Source organism: Talpa occidentalis, unplaced genomic scaffold (genome assembly GCF_014898055.3).
Source record: "Talpa occidentalis isolate TD23 unplaced genomic scaffold, MPIMG_talOcc4v2.1 talOcc4.8, whole genome shotgun sequence".
NCBI classification, from domain to species: Eukaryota; Metazoa; Chordata; class Mammalia; order Eulipotyphla; family Talpidae; genus Talpa; species Talpa occidentalis.
This window is the reverse complement of record NW_023605194.1, coordinates 119,205,660-119,227,826: the sequence shown is the minus strand read 5'-3', so window position 1 is coordinate 119,227,826 and position 22,167 is coordinate 119,205,660. Positions and strand designations below refer to the sequence as shown.

Sequence of the window (22,167 nt, the reverse complement as noted above, 5' to 3'; positions counted from 1 at the left end):
TACAAGGAACATACCTCAATATCATAAAGGCCATATATGACAAGCCAACAGACAGTATCATTCTCAATGGCGAAAAGCTGAAAGCATTTCCATTAAGATCTGGAACAAGACAAGGATATCCACTCTCACCACTGCTTTTCAATATAATACTAGGAGTCCTAGCCAGAGAAATAAGATAAGAGAAAGACATACAAGGAATCCAAATAGGAAAAGAAGAAGTTAAACTCTCACTATTCACAGATGATATGATAATATACATAGAGAAACCCAAAAACTCCACAGAAAAACTAATTCAACTAATCAGTCAGTTTACTAAAGTGGCAGGATACAAAATCAACACACAAAAATCAGTAGCCTTCCTATACACAAACAATAAATCTGAAGAAATAAAAAAAACATCCCTTTTATTATTGAAACAAAAAAATCAAATACTTGGGAATAAATCTAACAAAAGAGGTAAAGGACCTAGGGCCTCCCCGGTGGCGCAGCGGTTGAGCGCTGGGTTGTGAAGCTGCCCGCAGCCTTGGCGGCGGCGCCGGTTCGATCCCCGGCTGCTCCCCGGCCACCAGAGGAGGGTCCCACATGGCGCGCAGACCTCTCCTGCCGCCCGCTGCTCCCCTCAGCAGTGTACTTTGGTCCTTCTGCCTGCTCTGCTCCCCGCTCTGGCTCTGGTGAATTCTCTCACCCTCCCGCGCTTCTGACTGTACCCAGTGCATGTATAAACAAACAAACAAACAAAAAAATAAAGAAAGAAAGAATAATTAAAAAAAAAAAGAGGTAAAGGACCTATACAAAGAAAACTATAAAACACTGCTAAATAGAAGAAGACACAAAGAAATGGAAAGATATCCCCTGTCATGGATTGGAAGAATTAACATTATTCAAATGGCCATCATACCAAGAGCGATATACAGATTTAATTGCTATTCCAATAATAATTTCAATGACATTCTTCAAAGAAATAGAACAATTATTGATGAAATTCATATGGAATCACCAAAAACCCCGAATAGCCAAAGCTCTCCTGAATAAAAAGAAGGGAATGGAGGCATCACACGCCCAGACTTCAAACTATACTACAAAGCCATAATCATCAAAACTGCATGGTATTGGAACAAGCACAGACACATGGACCAACAGAACTGAATAGGAAATCCAGAAATAAACCCACAGATTTATGGTCAACTAATCTTTGACAAAGAAGCAAAGAATATGCACTGGAGCAAAGAAAGTTTGTTCAATAAATGGTGCTGGGAAAACTAGGTCGCTACATGCAAAAGAATGAAGCTTGACTATTACCTCACACCATGCACAAAAACCAACTCAAAAGGGATTAAAGAACTAGACATAAGACCTGAAACTATAAAATACATAGAAGGAAATACAGGCGAAACACTACATGACATGCACCTCAAAGAAATCTTTACAGATACATCACCCAAAGCAGTGATAGTGAAGGCAAAGATCAACAGCTGGGACTACATCAAATTAAAGAGCTTCTGCACAGCAAAAGAGACAATAACAAAAACAAAGAGAAACCCCACCAACTGGGAGAAAATTTTTGCACACAACACTAATGATAAAGGACTGATCACAAAAATCCACAAAGAGCTGATGAGACTAAATAAAAACAAAGAAAATAATCCAGTCAAAAAATGGGCAGAAGAGCTAAAAAGAAACTTCTCCAAAGAGGAAATTCAAATGGCCAACAGGCATATGAAAAAATGTCCAACATCCATTGTAATCAGGGAAATGCAAATCTCATTTGCATTTGGTACAAAAACTACAATGAGATACCATCTTACACCAATGAGAATGGCACATATTAAAAAAACTAGCAACAACAAATGCTGGCGAGGGTGTGGAGAAAAAGGAACTCTCCTGCATTGCTGGTGGAAGTGCAAACTGGTCCAACCACTATGGAGAGCTGTGTGGAGATTTCTGGACCTACTAAACATAGAGCTTCCATAGGATCCAGCAATTCCACTCCTAGGTATTTACCCAAAGGACACAGAAACATCAATTCCAAATAACACCTGCACCCCTATGTTTATAGCAGCACTATGTACAATAGCTAAGCTTTGGAAACAGCCCAAATGCCCAAAAATAGATGACTGGATCAAGAAGATGTGGTACATATATACCATGGAATATTACTCAGCATTCAAAAAAGATAAACACATGCAATTTGCAGCAACATGGATGGCGCTGGAAGGGATCATGCTCAGCGAAATAAGCCAGAAAGAAAAAGAAAAATACCGGATGGTCTCACTCATAGCAGGAATCTAGAAAACTTAAATAAGGGACCAGGAAATTGAATAACTATAAGTGAAAATCAAAATCAACAAAAAAACTATGAACCAGAGACACTTTTTGGGGGGTGGGGGGCGGGAGGGGAGGGATTGGGGTCAGAATGGGGGGGTTGCAATTGTATGGGGAATATAAAAATAAAATTTATTATTTTAAAAAAGGAAAAATAATAAAATACCGTTATTGCTTCATAAGTCATAAAAAAATAAAATGCATACATTGTGCAAAAATGAAAAATGATGTAAGAATTATATAAAATAAAATATTTTTTAAAAAATTAAGAAAATTCTGATACATGCTACAACGGTAGGAACCTTAAAGTCATTATGTTAAGTAAGACACAAATGGACTAACAGGGTATAATTCCATTTCTATTAGGGGTCCAGAGCAGTCAAATTCAGAGACAGCAGTAGAATGTGGTTGCTAGGGGATGAGGTGAAGAGGAATGGGGAGCTTTGTTTAACAAGGGGAATGAAACATCCTAGACCAGGATGGTGGGATATTTGTGCAATGATGTCAATGTAGTTAATACCATAACATGCCTGACTTAAAAATATTTAGTGGTAAATATTATGTATAATTTATAACAATGAAAAAAAATGCACATAGATCTGACACATTGACAACACACATCAATATGAGAAAGGAATCTGGAAGGCACAGGGAATGTCAGGCAACCTCCTCCACATGTTTACAACCAGATTATCACTAAAAAACGGTAACAACCAGGGCTTCCTGGTGACCTAGGGGTTAAGTATCAGGACTATCACGACTAAGGCCTGAGTTTCATCCCCGGCCAGGGAGCTGACCCACATGGCGCAGCAGACCCACCCTGTCTCCCCACTGCTCCCCTCAACAGTGGATTGCAGTTAGATATGCCTGCCCTGCTCCCCGCTGCACCTCTGGTGAATCCTCTCACACACACCCCTGCACCTCTGGCCTGTACCACAGTTACATGCAAAGAAAAAAAAAAAACCTGAGTGCTCACTGACAGAGCATTGGATCAAGATGAGGTCGATCCACACTACAGAATACAAGTCAGCCATAAAAACATGAAAGGTTACCATTTACAGCAAAATGGACGGAGTCTGAGGCAATCGTGTGTGGTAAAGCCAGATAGAATGACTGAGAGAAACACTGGAAGCTTCCATAGCAAACAAATCAATAAAGCTAATTACTAATAAAAGCCGCACCTGCTAATAAACAGTGAGGTTTGAGCTTCAGAGGGCGGGGGAAGGGTAATGAGGTAAAAGGGATGAGGGTGGGGGAAATCAGTCTCAGGTAGCGACAGGTGTCACGAATAAAAGGCTGGAACTGCGGTCAATGTAGGGGGGTGCATTACAGACAGTACCTGGGAAGGGTCCCCTGAGAATATTCTTTCACAACGAAGGACGGAACCTCAGGTGCGAAAGCCCTGCGGTGACAGGGTTTGTCTCCATCATGCAGTAGCAGCGAGGCGCCCCATGAAGCCGTGAAGCTGAAATGCTGGCCTGTTTTTCTCAGGGTTGTCGCATGACCCAAGCACATGCATGTTTCCCTTGGCTGGAAACCACGACAGCCGTCCGCTCCATCCCCCAAACGCTTCCACTTTCAAGCCCACCCTGAAGCCAACGAACTGGGGGGGGGGCGCATAACAAGAACACCGAAACGTGCCCCCTCCCCGTGACAGGGGACCCAGAAAGGGCCCAGGCAGGAGGCCCATGTGCCGAGGCCCAGGCTGCGGGGGCAGGACAAGGGGCGGCGGGGACAGGGCAGGGTCTGGATGGAAAGAGCCGTCGCGCAGGCGGGGCAGGCGATGGAGGGAAACGTCCTGACATGGAGGGTTTTAACCCGGGAAGCCGCCCGAGGGGTTTTACTCTCAGAAAACTATTCAAAGACTGAGACCTGGAGTTTCCATTGTAGGAGAAGTGAGCGGTGGCCCCGAGGCCCGCGCTGTTCCCACAGGGGCGTCTGCTCCCCGCCCCGCCCGAGCCCCTCCCTGGAGGCGCTGACGGGGTGTAGCCTCTCCGAGAAGCCCCGAGGGGCCCCAGGCCGGCGGGTTAAGCCTCCTCCGGGGCCTCCAGGGCCCAGGGTCGAGGAGCCGCCTCCCTGCGGGCGAGGCCTGGACGGCGGGTCGGGCTGCTCAGACTGGGGGTCGGGCCGGGGCTTCCCTCCTGCCTGCTAGGCCCGGGGCGGGGAGGGGGTGTCACCCCAGAAAACCTCAGTCTGCCCCAAAGACACCATCACCCACAGTAGCAGCCACGCGGCCCAGGCAGAGCAGCGCCCAGAGCCCCCAGGCGCAGCCTCGAGGCACCAGGAGCCGGAGCAAACTCGGGGGACCCACGGCCGTCAGGGGGTCCCATCAGGCATGAAACTGACCCCCTAGGTGACTCCGTGCTCAAAACTGAACCCCAAAGACCCCCCAAGTTCTCCTCACCAGCCCCCCCCTCTTCTGACCGGAACCTCCTTCAGCCGCCCAGGGAGACGCGCTCGCCCTCCCGCCCGCCTTCCCCCGGCTCACCTCGTCCTCCCGCGACGCGCGCGGGTCCCGCGGGGTCCTGAGGGGCGCGCCCCGCAGCGCCGACCTCCTCGCAGCCCAGGACGCCAGGAACGCCGGAGGGAGCCGCGCGCAGCTGGGGTAGGCACGGGCAAGCAGCAGTGTAACAGGGTGGTCCCCAGGAAAGGGGGAGGTTCCCTGCCCCACCCAAGGGAGGGTGGAGCTGAGCAGGAAGAGGAGAAGCTGCAGAAGAGACTGAGGAAGGAAGCAGGATGGAGCCAGGAGACCTGGAGGAGGCGCATGGAGCCTAGAGACACGTGAAGAAACTGCGCTTGTCTTTTGGTCGTGGACTGGGTGACACAGATGTGGGTGAGACCCGTGGGGAGGTGACCATGGCAGCTTTTATCTTGATGTTGATTTTGCTCTTTTCCTTCCGGGCTTGTCCAGTTGTTTGTGACCCTTTTCTGTGGGTCCCCACTGGAAGATGCTTTAGACTTGTAGCAGGCTTTGGGGCCTTGTTCTGGGCCAATCCCATATGGATGGACTTTTACCCACGAGGGGACGGGTCACTTTGGGTGCTTCATTTAGAAACTAGACTCTTTGCCTTACCTGTATTGTTTCCTAGTTTTATTAAAGATCCTTCCCATTAAAGTCTCATATGTTTTGTGTTGATGCGGCGGATGGCAGAACCCATTTAAAATAGGCAGGTTTGCGGGGCTTGGGCTGCCCCTCTCCCTGTCCTATAACAGCAGGGCGGGCAGGGGGCAGGCAGGGGGCGTGCAGGGGGGCGGCCCGGACACACCTGGACGCTCGGTGGCCACGCCCGCCGGGCCGGCTTTTCAGGGTTCAGTGACCCGGGGCCAGAGGCCGCGTCTGCCCCAAAATAATGTCCCAGAGCCGCGGGCGCCCCTGAAAGGCGAGAAGCGTCTATGTGGAGTGAAAGACTCGCGCCTGCGCCTCCCTCACGCCCTCCTGGGCGCCGCCCCCACTGCTCCCCGCGCCCGGCCCCGCCCGCCCCAAGCCGCGCCCCGCCCCGCGCCCTCCTGCGCCCCCGCTCCTTCCCGCGGGCCCGGCCGCGTCTCCCCCGCGCCTCGGCCTTGGCGCCTCCTCTTCCCCGGCTTCGCTGCTCACCGGTCCCCAGCCCCCTGTCCCCCAATCCCCCGACCCGCGCTCACTCTGCGTGTTGCTCACGACGGGCCGCTCCGCCCTCGTCCTGCCGCCCCCTCGCGGCCCCGCCCGCTCCTCCTCCTCGTCCCACGCCCGTCCCACGCCGTCCCTGCCCTCCGGGCCCCGCCCGCTCCTCCTCCCCCGCGCCACGCCCGTCCCACGCCCGTCCCTGCCCTCCGGGCCCCGTCCGCTCCTCCTCCCCGCACCCCCGCGACCCCCCCCCCCCCCGCGCCCGTCCCTGTCCTCCGGGCCCCGCCCGCTCCTCCCGCCCGGCCCAGCCCCGCCCGCTCCACCTCCCCGTGCCAAGCCCGTCCCTGCCCGTCCCGGCCCCGCACGCTCCCCATCTCCGCGCCCCCGTCCACGCGCCTCCCTGCCCGTCCCGGCCCCGCCCGCTGCTCCTCCCATCGCTCCTGGCGCTGCATCCCGTTCCACCCGTGCCCGCCTTTCCCGCCCGGGCGCCGCCATCACACTCTCCGCGGCGCCCGCTTCACGGCCTCCCCGCCAGGGGGCGCCTCCGCCGTTTCTCTGCCTTTGTCCCCCCAGGACCCCGCAGCGTTCCTCTGCCCCCCTAGTCATGGTCTCCCCTCGAACTGCTGCCCATCATCATATGGACATACAGTGATTATTCACCCGTTCCCGAGGGTTTTCCTGTAGATGTTTCCAAACATTTGTTGCTATAGAGCAGGTGTTGGTCAATAGTTTTATACGTAGATTGTATCAGTATTTCCAGCATTTCCTTAGGTCATTTCCAAAAAATATACAATTACTAGAACAGGCAGTAGAAATAGTCTAAGCTCGCAGTTCTCTGCAGAAGGGTGGAGCAGTTGTCCTTTCCTCAGGAATGAATTACAGCACATATTTCACCTCACCCCGGCCAACATTTCATTCCGTCTCTCCATCTGTCTTCTTCAAGATTTTGATGCTACCTTTGCACTAGAACCAAGGACACAAAAAGTTCCATTATGTAGAAGCAATAAATACTCTAGACTCTCAAAAAGGAACATTAGCTCAGTATACCAGCAAATGAAAAAACTAAACTATCTTAAAGTTTAGGAAGTAAAATAAAAGGGTAAAGAAATAAAAAGAGGTTTTTTTTCTCCTAATCATGAAATTTTAATGCCACAGGTAATTATCTGTGGATGCACTATATGTGTGCACTCTCTCTCTCTCTCTCTCTCTCTCTCACACACACACACACACACACACACACACACAAAAACCATTTCCTGTGTCTCCAACAATCAGTTTGTACCCTATTCCAGTTGCTACTGACACCACTGAGAATGTCTTGATGATAGAATATGTAGGATTGGAGGAAGGTACTTCTGTATCCTTGTAGCATCCCAAGTAAGTGAGGAAGAAGAAGACACATGGGGCCTAATTTCTGGAGACCCGCTCCTGCTGAATGTCGTGTCAGGAGTCCCTGAAAGGAGAGGACGGCGTCGACGAAAACTTGGGGGGCTGAGGAGAAGTGGAGTGAGGTAGACATAGACACTCTCTCTGGTGCAAATATCTCCTGCTGAGGGTCTCAGCGGGTCTTTATTTATACAGTAAGGCAAGCGGTGAGATTACATCAACATAAGCATCGAAGCAGAACAAAGACAATCATTACATATTTTCTCATGAATGTACAGAGACTCCCTTGGTCTCACACCAAAAGGGCATTTCTTTGGTTACCTTAAAAAACATGAGGGACAATTAGTTTTCTTAGTACAGCTCATTTTCTAACATGATCAATTATTTCAGACAGCACATTTGGTGACAATCATTCTATTAAACTTTTCTAGTTTCAGAGTGGGCGTGAAAGCCCTAGTCTATATTCTATTACTGAAATCAACCTATCTCCTTAGCACTCGATTAACTTGGATAATTTATCAATTACTTCAAAGTGGCCTAAAGAAACTCATCAAATCTATGTTAGTTCTACTGAAGTCTAACTCTTAACTATAAATACCTAACCTTCACACAGCCTGTGAACTACTGACCCTTTGCATACACCAGGAAATGTACTGCTGCCGCAAACACATACCCCCTGGGTTAGGCTACGGTTTCCAAGCACAGCTGGTTTAGGGCAGGTTGTTCTCCATAATTCTCAGTGCCAAAACATTTCTTTCCTGACTATACCTTTAGCATTTTTTACTTTCTTTAATAATGATTCAAGCGGAAGAACAATAAACCAATTAGCGTCTAGGTCTGAATTAAGTTTTTACTTCAGCATTAACCAAGAACAAACAGGAGAGCATTAGCAGGCATTGCTATGGAGACTGCCTAGTTCAGATCTGGGAAGTGCAGGAACTCTTCTCTTCTCGGGAGTCTCCCCCAATGCCCAGACCTTGTCAAAGGACAGCATGGGTAGCGCAGCCTGCCGTGCCTAATGAAAAAAAAAATTGTGTTTAGTCAGCATAATCTGGAGACAGCCTGAGCAAACAGCAGGAAGAGCAACTGGCAGGACTAGGAAGTGTCATGGAAGTGGCCACCTCAGGGGAGAGGCATCAGCACTGCCCACCTGATCTATTGAGTAGATGGAGAATCAAGGTACACACTCACCTTCACATCATAGTAAAGAGTTTCTGCATGGTAGGCAATACACTTCAAAAAGATTTCATTGAGAGAGTAAATAGTATGATTATGAGATGCTATTTTGATAGGAAAAGGACTAGGCAGCTACAGCTCCAAAGCTGCCTCATGCTTACAGCTCTGTGATTCCAAGGTGTAAGAGGAACACAGCTGAAGGGCTGTTCCTTGGCAACCTGACCTGGTCTGCTGCTCACCAAGCATCAACTCAGACACTCACCTCAGTTTTCTTTGGGGTTCTGAGTTCTACACAGGAAGGCATATAAGACAAGACACTTCTCCGTGCCCTTTTGTTCATGAGCACATTGGCTGTAGCAGTTTTGGCAGCATGGGGTGTAAGCCACAACCTTCTTCATCCCTAATGAGTGATACAAAATCGCAAGGTTTCATTCATAAACATTTAAGTGAACTGTACACGATGGCCACTCGTTTTAACCCTTGATTATCTCCCTGTAATCTTAACTAAGGTACCTTCTACATATTCATTAATATCTGTGGTTCACATAAGATCACATAAGACATTCATTTCAGCAGAAACACCCAGATACCCTGCTAACAGAAAAGACTGTCTTCCCAGAACATGAGCATAGCATTGGTATGTTAGGGATACTCAGACCTCAGCCTGCTTCGTTCATATAAAAATTCTTGATACAAAAACTATCTTAAAATCGTAAAGATTCTTCTTTTTTAAAAAAGATTTATTTAGGGAACTCCCCTGGTGGCGCAGGCAGTTGAGTGCCATGCTGTGAAGCTGTCTGCAGCCTCTGCAGTGCCGGTTCGATCCCAGCCAGCCGGTGAGGGTCCACATGGCGCGGCAGACCTCTCCTGTCTCACCCGCTGCTCCCCTCAGCAGTGTTTTTCATCAGTCTGCCTGTTCTGTTCCCTGCTCTGTCTCTGGTGAATCCTCTCACCCTCCCACGCATCTGGCCTGTACCCCGGATCTTGTATAAATAAATAAATAAATAAATAAATAAATAAATCTTTTTAAAAAATATTTATTTATACAAGAACTGGGGTACAGTCAGAGGCACGGGAGGATGAGAGAATTCACCAGAGACAGAGCGGGAGGCAGAACAGGCAGACGGATCAAAGACACTGCTGAGGGGAGCAGCAGGCAAGGCAGGAGAGTTCGGCTTCACCATGTGGGTTGGCCCTGGCTGGCCGGGGATTGAACCCACACTGCAGAAAGCTGTGGATAGCTTCACAGCATGGTGCTCAACCCACTGTGCCACTGGGGAGGCCCCTGTAAACGTTCTTCTTGTTCTCTTCCAGTACTTAAGGAAAACAGGCACCTGTCACTGCAAATGTCACAATCTTTCCAATGTACACTAATGATAAATAAGCACCCTACAAGTTGTTCTATAAAATTAATTATCTGCAGACTCAAGTGAAAGGCTACTTTTAGTGTTGTTACATGTATGACCTTAGCTTATTTTCCACAATATGGAAACCATGAAAACTCAACACCAAATATTGGGAACAAACAGTAGAGGAGGTTCACTCTAAACCCACCAGAACAAAGTGGCCACTGAGGATGTCCAAGCAACAGCACATACATTATCCTGGACTCAGAGAGAAAACAATGCCGCAGTCACCCACACAGACTCAGCTCACCAATGATTCCAGATGATTCTGAATATTAGCTCTTACAATATTCTAAATTATCTAATGTAAAATAAAATGATCACTACATCTTCCATTATATAACAGATGCCAGTTTTTCAATTGGCCTCAAATAGTAAAGTCTGCATCTAAAGAATATGACCAATTCCACAGGTCTCAGAGATAACATTTACAAGCCTCTGAGACAATACCCACCATCAGATCCATAATGAAAATATTTTTGTCCACCTTCAAATATAACTTTTAAACATTTATATTAGTATTCCATAACATTAAATGAGCTCAACAAATAATTATGCTTATCCAATATCAAAACAAACTTTGAGGACCTCCCTGGTAGACTAGGGCTTAAGTCTCAGCACTATCACCACAATGGCCCATAATACGGCCTAAGTTAGATCCCCAACCATGGAGCTAACCCACATAGGGCACAGCAGACCTCTCCTGTATTACCACTGCTCTCCTGAGCAGTGTATTTCAGTAGATCTGTCTGCTCTGCTCCCCACTCTGTCTCTGGTAAATCCTCTCATCACCTCACACCTCTGCACCCCAGGTCTTCTACACAAAAATAAATAAAATCTTTAAACAAAAAGAAAAACAAACTTTGATTTAGAAATTGGTAGAGTTCTTGTATGCATAAATAAATACAAATGCATAAATAAATAAAAATAAATCTTAAAAAACACCAATGATTCAAAGCAATAAAGCACAGCAACGTTGCCATGATCCCAAATTTGGACAGTAATGTCCAGTTTGGGGAGCAAAAGGATCAGAGTGTGGTGGCAGGGAGTACTGGCTCCTTCAATGCAGACACATGGATTTACAGCCTGGGGAAGAATTTAGCCAGAAGCCAAGTCATATGTGTTTCCTCTGCAGCTGTTCAGTAGCATAATAAAAACTAAAATCCCTATTTTCTACTTACAACTGAGATTCAACCAATGGTAGTTGTAAGTTTTTTACATTTTTAAAAGACCACAATAAATTTTAAAAATGCTGTGTGTATAGCCCAGACCCTGGCAGACTGCAGGCACTTAGCTAACTCTTGTTCACTACCTTGAGTGTTCACAGTACTTTCTATCATAGAAAAGAATATACACCCTCCCGGGCCTCCCTGGTGGCGCAATGGGTTGAGACACAGACTATGAGGCTCTCCGCAGCCACTGCAGCACGAGTTCGATTCCCCCTGCCTGCCAGGGAGTGACCCATATGGCGCGGCAACCTCTCCTGCCTCAACCGCTGCTCCCCTCAGCAGTGTGTTTCAGTTGGTGTGCCTGTTCTGTTCCCTGCTCTGTCTCAGGTGGGTCCTCTCACCCCCCACACATCTGGACTGTGCCCAAGTTCTTGTATGCATAAATGAGTAAGGACTTTAAAAAATACACACCCTCCCATACTGACATAACTGCTGAAAAAATAGTTATGTACAGACATCATCATTAAATTGAAGTCCACTTATCCAGATGTGTATACTTTATTAAAACCCAAAGGATCATTTTCAGAAGTGTCTATAAAGGCACACCCCATCCTGCTTGCTTTGCTTTATCAGATACTGCTTTTCACAGATTGAAGGTGTGTGGCAACCTGGACTGGGGCAAGTCCAGCAGCGCTATTTTCCCAAAAGTATATGGTCACCTCATGTCTTGGTGATATCTAATTAGGGTATTTTCTCATTAGACAAAATACTATTGCACATTTAATAGACTACACTATAGAGCAAACAATATTTATTCACACCAGGAAACCAACAAAAAAGTAGTGACTTGATTAATGCAATATTAGGTTTGTTGTGGTATTCTGGATTTGAACCAACAATAACTTCAAGGTGTGCCTTACCACCTTTTATTTGGTGCAGTGTAAGTACACTGCAAAGAAATTTATTAATTTTTAAGCAAAGAAAGAAATTTTATTAAAGCAAAGAAATTTATTTTGCTAAGGCTGCTGTTTGGAGCTGGCCCTATGCCCACTATGGCAAACCTAATAAAGATGGGAGGCGATCACAGCCTGTGCTTGGATAGAGAAACGCTTGTCACAAAATGCTTAAGAACATGTATCACGATGAAATAGACCTATTTTCAACTCCAGAGAATTTTTTTGTATTTAGTTTATATCTAAAGGACAATTTAAAATTGAAGGTAAGGGCCTCCCCGGTGGCACAGTGGTTGAGCACTGGCTGCAAAACTGCCCGAAGCCTCTGCAGCACCGGTTCGATTCACGGCCACTGGCAAGGGTCCCACATGGCACGCAGACCTCTCCTGCCGTGCCCACTGCTCCCCTCAGCAGTGTACTTCGTCAGTCTGCCTGTTCTGTTCCCCGCTCTGGCTCTGGGGAATTCTCTCACCCTCCCGCATTTCTGACTGTACCCAGTGCTTGTATAAATAAATAAATAAATCTTTAAAAAATAATAAAAATAAAAGTGAAAGTAAGTAAAGGACAGTGCACAGACACAAGCTGGCAGAAAGAGCTGCAAACGCAAAAGGTTTGTGAAAAGAAACACCTGCACAGTCACAGGCAGGCAGGAGAGCTGCCTCGATCTCCAGGGCATTTTTTAAGTAGGACATACATCTTTACACTCAACTTTACATTCGGTCCATTATAATGACAAAAATAATCAAAATTATTTCAGAGAATGGATGTGTGCTCTTCAATACTGAAAGAGAATTACTAAGAGTGATATGCAAGAATCTAAACTTTAGAACTATGTAAATAACCTTTTTAAAATCTAATCACAAAATGACACAAGTTCACTGAGAAAACTGTCAACAGAAAAAACATGAATAACAAAACAATCACCATGGATACCAACATCCTGAGGACACTAGTCACTGCTTCTAGTATATTTCCCACTTGTATAGATTTGATAGATCTAAACATTAACAATTAAAGGGGGGGTCTTATCCTGAATAATACTGCAGTCACTGCCGAGGCATCACTTTCTTATCAGTTGTTCTAGATATTCAGGAATTCCCTCTGGTAGGTACAGCACAGCAGCTAAGCCTGCTGTATGGGAATAATTACAGAAAAGTCTACTTTGAAATGCAGTGTCTTACAAGTAGCAATCACCTTTGGGATTAGAGCTAGTTCTAAAACTATTAAGTAAATTATGTGCAACATTAAAGACAGCATCTGCATGTAACACAATGATACATTAAACTTTTGTTTTAACCTGAGACTCCTTCCTTATGAAGGAGGAAACCCAACATCCATGGAGCTGTTCTGAGGATGGACAGGGTCACCCACACTCCTCCCCTCCCCCTGGGCTTGAGGGGTTTACAGTTTAGCCTCATTTGACAATCTCCGACTCAGACACAAATATGGAGTCCAAAATCCCTGATCTTTCTCCATATTTGTATGATCTTAACACAAGTTCCTTGTCTCTTTTGGACCTTAGGATTTTCAACTACAGAGTAGGAATAATATCTCTATAGTGTCATCAATGAGTTCACATAACTTAACTAATGAACTTGTTGCACAGGGTCAGGTAATGTCCAGCAGGTGCTCAATAAACATCGATTTCTTTCTCCTACCCTGAAGAGTTCAAGGCAAGCATAAAAGGTTTTACAATGGAGGAGGTAATATCAGTTTAACAGATTCTAAATATTAAAAAGTAAGTAGATTATCCACAAAATGTCCACTTCCCAGGTGAATGAGTGATTGTGGCTTATTCACTCTCTAAAATAGGAGGGATCCTCTTAGTGCCAGGTATCAGTAGAGAAAAGATCTCAAGAGCTTAGGAAAGGGCCCTTCAGTGTCTCAGATGATTCCCCATAGAGAAACTTTCTGACCCCATTGGTGATAGCACCCAGTTGACCCTGCTGTGGGAATCTCGGGTGTGTCCTTTAGTAATACAGAGATGGTCACAGGTTTCAATACACTGAATTGGTGAATACAAGCCCATTTTTCAAAACCAAACATTGTAGCCAGAGTGTGGCAGCCATGTGGCTCTTGGTCATTCAAGGCTCAGGAAAGTCTGGATTCTATTCAAGGAACCTAAAGTTGCCTCCTGAGGCAGTTTCCAGGTGTCAAAGTTCCCTCTTCCAGGCTCTAAATGGACACATCGGCTGCACAACAGTAAGTGATGCCTCAGCCCTCAGATGTGGGCCCAGGACCAACATGGGCAGCCTCTCAGACTCCATGAGATATGCAGAGCCCCAGGCACTATGCAACCCACTGGGTCAGAAACTGCATCCCGGGAGACTGGGACACAACACTGCCCTCCTGCCTGCTAGATCTGGGGAAGGGAAGGGGATGTCAGCCCCAAAAAAGTTTACAATACGTTCCCCAAATTATAAGGCTACAGAAATAAAACACACAGATCAATGGAACAGAGTGGAGAACCCAGAAAACCCACCCTAGGGGTTGATCAATGTAGCAGGGAAGAGCCAGGAGCAAACACGGGGACACACTTTCATTCAGGGGTGCTGGGCACCCACGGGGTCACACTCAGGAATGACCTGACACCCATGTTCCTCCAAGACACAAAATGACCCAAGCAGAACTCTCCACATCCAGCCCGCCCAGCCCTGGGTCCCCTGACTCACCGCTCTGCAGTCAGCCACGGGCAGGGAGATGTCCTCACCTTCCCCTCGCTTTGGGGTGGTTCCTGAAGAAACCAGGTTCCCCTAGGCAAGAACTTCACCCTGAGTCCTGGGAAGCAAGTGCCAAGGCGAGCCCGGCCGCTGAAGAGGCAGGAGCCACGCGTAGGCAAGGGGCTGCAGGAAGGGTGAGCAGGGCTGTAGGTGCAGGGGCGGGGAGCAGCAGCAGGTGCGTGGGGTGGGGCTGCAGGTGGTTGCAGCAGGGCTGCAGGGGCGGGGAGCAGGGCTGCAGGTGCAGGGGCGGGGAGCAGCAGCAGGTGCGTGGGGTAGGGCTGCAGGTGGTTGCAGCAGGGCTGCAGGAAGGGTGAGAAGGGCTGTAGGTGCGGGTGTACAGGGTGGGGATGTGGGGGCAGAGGCCAGCGGAAAAGCCCCGGGTGCTCATGGGCCGCGCCGCCCGTCCTGCTGCGGCTGAAGTTTAGAAAATCAAACCAAAATGCAGGCGAGTATCCCACATCTCTGAAAATACTAACCCAAAATTTCCACAAGTCATTAAAACAGCAAATCGTGTCCATGTGCTTTAAAGACATGCTCAGGAATACTGACCCGCAACCACAGAGGGCCCCCAAAACCCGCTGCTCACCCCACAGTGAGAGAAGGGGCGTCCCGCTCCACCTGCCCGACCTTTCCGGCCCCAGCGCCTCCTCAGGATTCCCCGCGAGGCCGCACTTCCCCGCCTCGCCACCAGGCGGCGCGCGCTCCCCTCACGCCTGCGCGCTGCCCCGGGGCTTCTCCTTCCTCGGCCCGCGGGCCCGCTCCGCCGGGGCGGGCGCTTCTGGCTTCCGCCTCTCATCCACTTCCGCTCCCATTGCCGCCCTGCGTCAGCGCGCAGGGGCGTGACGTCAACACGCGGGGGGCGGGGCAAGGCCGAGGAAGGAGAGGCTCTCGGGGAAACCAGGGGCAGAGCAGCGGCGCGCTCCGCCTGGTGGCGCGGAGGGGCGGTGCAGCTGAGGCGGGGTAATGGTGGGCGGAGGCTCCAGGGCCAGAGGGAGGCGCAGGCGGGGCCAGAGCTGCGGCCAAGGGCGGGTCAGCAGGGCGGGGGGGGAGATGCAGCCGTGGAGAGTGATGGGGGGCGCGCAGAGAGGGAGCAAGAAGCGGGAGTGTGTTCCCGTGTGACGTCAGAGCCTTGAAGTGGGAGACACAATGATGTGGATGCAAGAACCCGCTGAAATCGGGATTCTCGCTCTTTCAGAGAAGAGAACAAATTTGTATCACCCTTCTGCTGGGAAACTTTGAATTTAGATAACAGAATTTGGAATATTATCTATATGTGTATGTATTAAAAGAAATAGTCATTCAATAGTAATTCCCAATAGTAATTGGGAAATGACCTAAGGGAATGATTTTGTCAGGGGGAAAAGGATATCCTGAGCTAATCCCATACAGGTTTTGTGGACTCCACCCCACTCCAGACCAAAGCCATCAAGACATTGGGAAAGACAAATCCCGTCACCACCAAAGGGAAGGTGGCTGGAACCTGAGGGTGGAGTTAAGCAGCCAGGTTTGGTATAAAAACCAAACACGTGGGCCTTGGGGGGGGCTCGCTCTCTCGCTCGCCTGCTGGCTTCAAGGCTCCTGGCTTGTGGCCAGCTCTCAGAGTGCCATTTGGGATCCCAGATCGGCGGATCGGGTAGGATGCATTTAAAACTTTGTCTCCCACTTTTCCCTCTGAGTTGTACATTTCCTCATTTGCCCTTCCCTTGTAAATAAACCTTTTATTAACCTTTCGTGTGTGCCAGCAGTAGAGTATTGATAAATCCTTTTAAGTGCACGGGTGAGGACCCACAGTCAGGCAACCCGTTTTGTATCAGGGCTGCCCTGTAACAGTTTGAACACAAATAAAAATCTTTATTTGTAAAATGCTAACCAGCATTTTCTTATACTAACAATTACTTGGGAACACTCTAAATCAAAACTCCAGGAATCACTAAAATATATTACACTATATACATAAAGCAAATGTAGAAATTAGGTACAATAATTCTGAATAGTTTTCGGTAACTTGAAATATATGTATGTTATAATGTTAAGTAAAGGAAGAAAGATATAAAATTGTAGGCATAGTGTTGTTTCAGATATAAAATAAACATAATATGATTTATTCAAATCTTAAATACCAGACAAAATTAAAATCGTGTGTTAAGTATGCATTTATTGATACACACTTAGGTGATGAATTGTCATGAAGGGCAAGGAAAATAATTATAATGACAGACACACATTCGTGCTTAATTAGTGAGGAAGATGATGATATAGTGTGGTTGTACATTTCCTCACTCAGCTAATGCGAGTTCATTTTGTAATTCTACAATTTCACGTTTATAGTCTCTGCCCATACACATGGGTCCTATAGTTCACAGTTCAAAATACTGAAATTATGAGGAAAAAGTAAGCTAACTCACAAAATTATCTTTTAAAAAGATTTATTTATTTATGCATACAAATGCTGGGGTGTAGGCCAAAGGTACAGCATGTGAGAGGACTCACCAGACACAGAGTGGGGAGTACAACAGGTAGATCCACTGAAATCCACTGCTGAGGGGAGCAGCAGGGAGACAGAAGAGGTCTGCTCTGCCTTGGGAGTCAACTCCCTGGCCAGGGATCAAACTCAGGTCACAGTGGTTGGCAATAGCTTGACAGTGCTGAGACTTTAACCCCTGTACCACCAGGGAAGCACTAAAAGGATTTCTCTTTTGATGAAAAAATCACAGTTCACTGTTCCTCATTGTATTTTATTCTAATGTTCAGATTTTCCACAATGTACACAACTCCTTTTCAGTTTCAGAACCAGCCAACCAAAGCTAATAAAAAAATTAGTACAATCAGTGGTTCAATTAGCCCCCTGTTCCTTGGCAGGTGAAAAGTAACCATAGAATATTTTTTAAAACCAGTCTTAAGAATTCTGTTGTGGTGGGCCTCCCTGGTGGTGCAAGGGGTTAGGACGCAGCCTGTGGAGCTGTCTACAGCCACTGAAGCACAAGTTCAATCCCCATCCAGGGAGCTACCCAGGTGGCACAGCAGACCTCTCCTGGTTCCCCACTGCTCCCCGCAGCAGTGTATTTCAGTCAATCTGCCTGTTCTGTTCCCCACTCTGTCTCTGGTGAATCCTCTCACCCCCCACACACACACACTACTGGCCTGTACCCCAGATCTTGAATGCATAAATATAAAGCTTTAAAAAAGCATTCTGTTGTGGTTATGTAGCAGGGTGGTGCAGGAAAAGGGGAAGTTCCAGGTCTTGCCCCACCCAAAGGAGGGTGGAGCTGAGCAGGGAGGACAAAAGCTGGACAGGAGACTGGAGAAGGAAGGAAGCAGTGTGGAGAGCAAGATGGAGACCTGGAGGAGACACATGGAGCAAGGAGACATGTGAAGAAACTGTGCTTGCCTTTTGGTCGTGACTGGGTGAAACAGATGTGGGTGAGAGACCCATGGGGAGGTGACAATGGCGGTTTTTGTCTTGATTTTGATTTTGTTCTTTTCCTCCCAAACTTGTCTGGCTATTTCTGACCCTTTCCTATGGGTCCCCCTGGAAGGTGCTTTGTGGCAGCTTTTGGGCCTTGCTCTGGGCCAATCCCATTTGGCTGGACTTTTGCCCAGAGGGGATGGGTAACTCTGGGTGATTAATTTAGAAATTATATTCTTTGTCTTTTCTGTATTGTTTACTAATTGTATTAAATTTCCTTTCCATTAAAGGTGTTATGTTTTGTCTTGATGTGGCAGATGGCAGAACCTATTTAGAGCAGGCAGATTTGGGGTTCTGGGGTGCCCCTCTCCCTGCCCTGTAACAGTTATAAAAAATTTGGGTGAAAATATGGCATTCCTGATAGTAAAGCAGGGTGGACAGAGCAGCTGCATGTCAGTTAATGTCAAGCTCACCTCGTTTTTGTTTGTGTTTTGTTTTCTGTTTTATTACTGAGGGGTGATGGATTATTGGAATAGAAAAATTTAGAAAGGAAGATACTGTGAGGACAATTTTTAAGTCTTTATTAACCCAACTATGGAAGGTTCCAGCAATCTAAGGTGGGGTCAGAAACGATGATCAGCCAGAGGTGGGGCAGAGAGGATTATCAAACTTAGAAGACCAACCATTCTGACACCAAGGCAATAATTTCCACAATAATTCCATCAAGGAACCTTATGAAAGAACGCCCCTACCCTGGCAAAATGCAGCTTTTTTTCTTTCAGAAGCCTGTGTCTATGCAGACATCTCTCTTTGCTGTTCTCTTTTCCTCAATAAACTTGATGCGTCCTGATGAAAGGGAACATTACTCAATTATTTGTCAGAGGGATCCAAGAAACCCCCCTATACTGAGCCCCATCACCTGAATTCCATCAAGGGGTTTTCAATTTTTAGTTTGAACTGAGGCTCCTACTCATTTGTTGGTCCAAATGAACACATTTTACCCTTTTTCAATTTTTAAAATATTTATTGTGCTTAGTCAACAAGCTTCATATAGTTATAGGTAAAAATAAAAAAACAGTGAAAATAATAAGGCACTAATTCAAAGTTCAGACCCTTCCAGCTTTCGATACAAGATGTCTGGGCTCTCTCATGGCAAGGGGTAAGTCTCAGCACTATCAAGCTACTGGCAGCCACTGTGGCATGAGTTCCATGCCCAGCCTGGGAGCTGGCCCACATGGTGCAGTAGACCTCTCCATTCTTGCCCACTGCTAACCTCAGCAGAGTGTCTCTGCATCTCTGGCCTACAACCCCATCTTGTATGCATAAATAAATAAAAATTTACAAAATAAACAAGTACAAGAGGCCTGAAACTTGTACAAAATTATGGGAAGAAAAAGACAAAATTTTGAATGGAGCAATGACATTTCATAAAACAAAATTTGAAATAACTAATAAAACCTTCCTGTGACTAGTTCATTGCCTTTAGAAAAAGAAATATAGAACATAATAGAATGAAATTCCTGTGTTCCAAGTCAACTTGTCACAGATCAATATAAATCTAGTGTCCTACTGTAACAGGGTGGTCCCCAGGAAAGGGGGAGTTTCCAGGTTTCCTGTCCCACCCAAAGGAGGGTGGAGCTGAGCAGGAGTAAAGAAGCTGCACAGGAGACTGAGGAAAGAAGGAAGCAGGATGGAGCCAGAAGACCTGGAGGAGGCACAGGGAGCTGAGAGACACATGAAGAAACTGTGTTTGCCTTTTGGTCGTGGACTGATTGACACATATGTGGGTGAGACCCATGGGGTGGTGACAATGGCAGTTTTTGTCTTAATTTTGATTTTGCTCTTTTCCTCCCAGACGTGTCTGGTTGTTTCTGATACTTTTCTGTGGGTCCCCACTGGAAGATGCTTTAGACTTGTGGCAGCTTTAGGGCCATGCTCTAGGCCAATCCTGCTTGGGGCCCACGAGGAATGGGTAACTTTGGGTGCTTGATTTAGAAACTATAATCTTTGTCTCTCCTGTATTGTTTACTAATTGTATTAAAGTTCCTTTTCATTAAAGTCTCATATGTTTTGTGTTGATGTGGCGGATGGCAGAACATATTTAGAGCAAGCAGGTTTGCAGGGTCTGGGGTGCCCTCTCCCTGGAAGGTAACACTACCAAACAGAACACTTTCATTTTCTGTCTCATCCTAGAACTGAAAACCTGATTATTTCAGTGGAGACAAGAAATACGGTGATATCAAAATTTATATTGATTCATCTGTGGTAGTTCAACAGTGAGCCTATTTCTAGGTAAGCTTGCAAACCATACAAGGTCAGAAGCATCATAAATGAAGAGGGTGCTAAGGCTCAAGGAAAAGAAAGAAAAAACACTGGGGGGCCTCCCCAGTGGCTCAGCGGTTGAGTGCTGGGCTGCGAACCTGCCTGCAGCCTCTGCTGCACCAGTTCGATCCCCGGCCACCGGCGAGGGTCCCACATGGCGCAGACTCTCCTGCTCCCTGCTGTTCCACTCAGCAGTGTATTTCAGTCAGTCTGCCTGTTCTGTTCCCTGCTCTGGCTCTGGTGAATCCTCTCACCCTCCCGCGCTTCTGACCATACTCAGTGCTTGCATAAATAAATAAATAAATCTTTAAAAAAAAACAACACTGGGAATAGCAAGAGTCATATGAGGAACCAAAGAATGCCAACAATATTTAAATCCCATTTTTTAAAAGGGAATTTTATTTTTGCTAAAAAGCTACCCTATAAATGAATTTTGTCAACTGTCAATGAAAGTAAGTCACTAATACATAGCAGACAACTATTGCAATGTCTATCCGTGACCTTTATTGTTTTTGACAGGGTGACTTTCAAAGTAGCAATGATAGCAACAAATGTTGTAGTCTCAACCCATTTGAGCAATGTTGAAATGGAATTGTGTACCGACCCACAAAATGGACATCCTCATCAACATTTCCACCCAAGACGTAAAGACACTCGAGTCTTCCCCATTTATCTTAGAATTTTTAGATTGTCACCATCTTCGGAGGAAAAATGGGCTATTTACCTGTATCTCACTTTGAATTTCCACACCGTTATGATGCAGCAAGATCATCGGGTGGGTGTCGCCACCGTGAGTCCTGTCCTCCTTTGTCAGGACTCTCCTAAGAATTGGAGTGAAGTCCCGACCTGGGCCACGGGGTGTGAAGGTCTGATCACTGTTGTGCTTTGAGTGCTCTGAGCAGAGGACTCAATGGAACAAGGTAAAAATGCACCATGGTCCACCCAGGAGCTCGCCCTGCAGCTGTGTCCATCACACCATGGGTCCCGCTGGAGCTGGTCGCTGCCTGTGACGGAAGCTGCACAGACTCTCTGAGCACCTTCATCCTCCCCGTAGCCAGAAGCTCCACCCTGGGGGTGCAACAACCACACCATCTCCTCACTGGCCACGAGGGATTAGCGCCTGCCTGGCAGTGTCATTCCAGGCATCGAGGCCCCTGACAGTTGAGAGAGTGGGTAGGCTGCTCCAGCACTTCCCCCCACCCAGAAGATGCCAGGTCTGTGCTTCCACCTACACTGAATAAGGAGAGAGAGGAGCTGACTGGCAGGGGCACCAAGACTACCCCTCTGCTGAAATGGAAGGTTCTAGGCTCAGGCAGGCCCAGGGGGTGTAGGTTTTTCTTTTTTGTGGCTCCAATACCTGAGCCACAGTTTCCTCATCTGTACAAAGGAAAGTATCTCCTCAACTCTAGAGGTGGACACGACCCCTTCACCTGTTGTTGCCAAGTGCCCACTGTCTGCTAGATGCCTAGGACACGAGCTGAGCTGAGCCCACAGCTCAGGACACCACGAGCAATCGGGACACAGGGAACTTCACAGACACACAAGAATTGTGATGGGAAGTTTGAGATGCCACAATCTTCCCTGGAAGGGGCACCTGACACACTCCTGGCCAAGGGGCATCATGCAGGGCTCCACAGAATGACCCTTGAAGTGGAATCGGTCAGGTGAATGGGGTGGGGGAGAGAGAAGGAGGCTGTCAGAGAGGG

The 22,167-nt window shown here is 47.2% G+C and overlaps 1 long non-coding RNA gene across 1 annotated transcript; it reads right to left on the bottom strand.

Annotated features, from left to right (window-relative positions):
* Nucleotides 1-7,461: 7,461 nt before the first annotated feature.
* LOC129145007 (uncharacterized) lies at nucleotides 7,462-14,848 on the bottom strand. The gene is made up of 3 exons (XR_008549967.1): nucleotides 14,686-14,848; nucleotides 8,748-8,885; nucleotides 7,462-8,324 (listed from the first exon to the last, which is right to left on the bottom strand). It is a non-coding gene; the product is annotated as an uncharacterized LOC129145007 (long non-coding RNA).
* Between the last annotated feature and the right edge of the window lie 7,319 nt (nucleotides 14,849-22,167).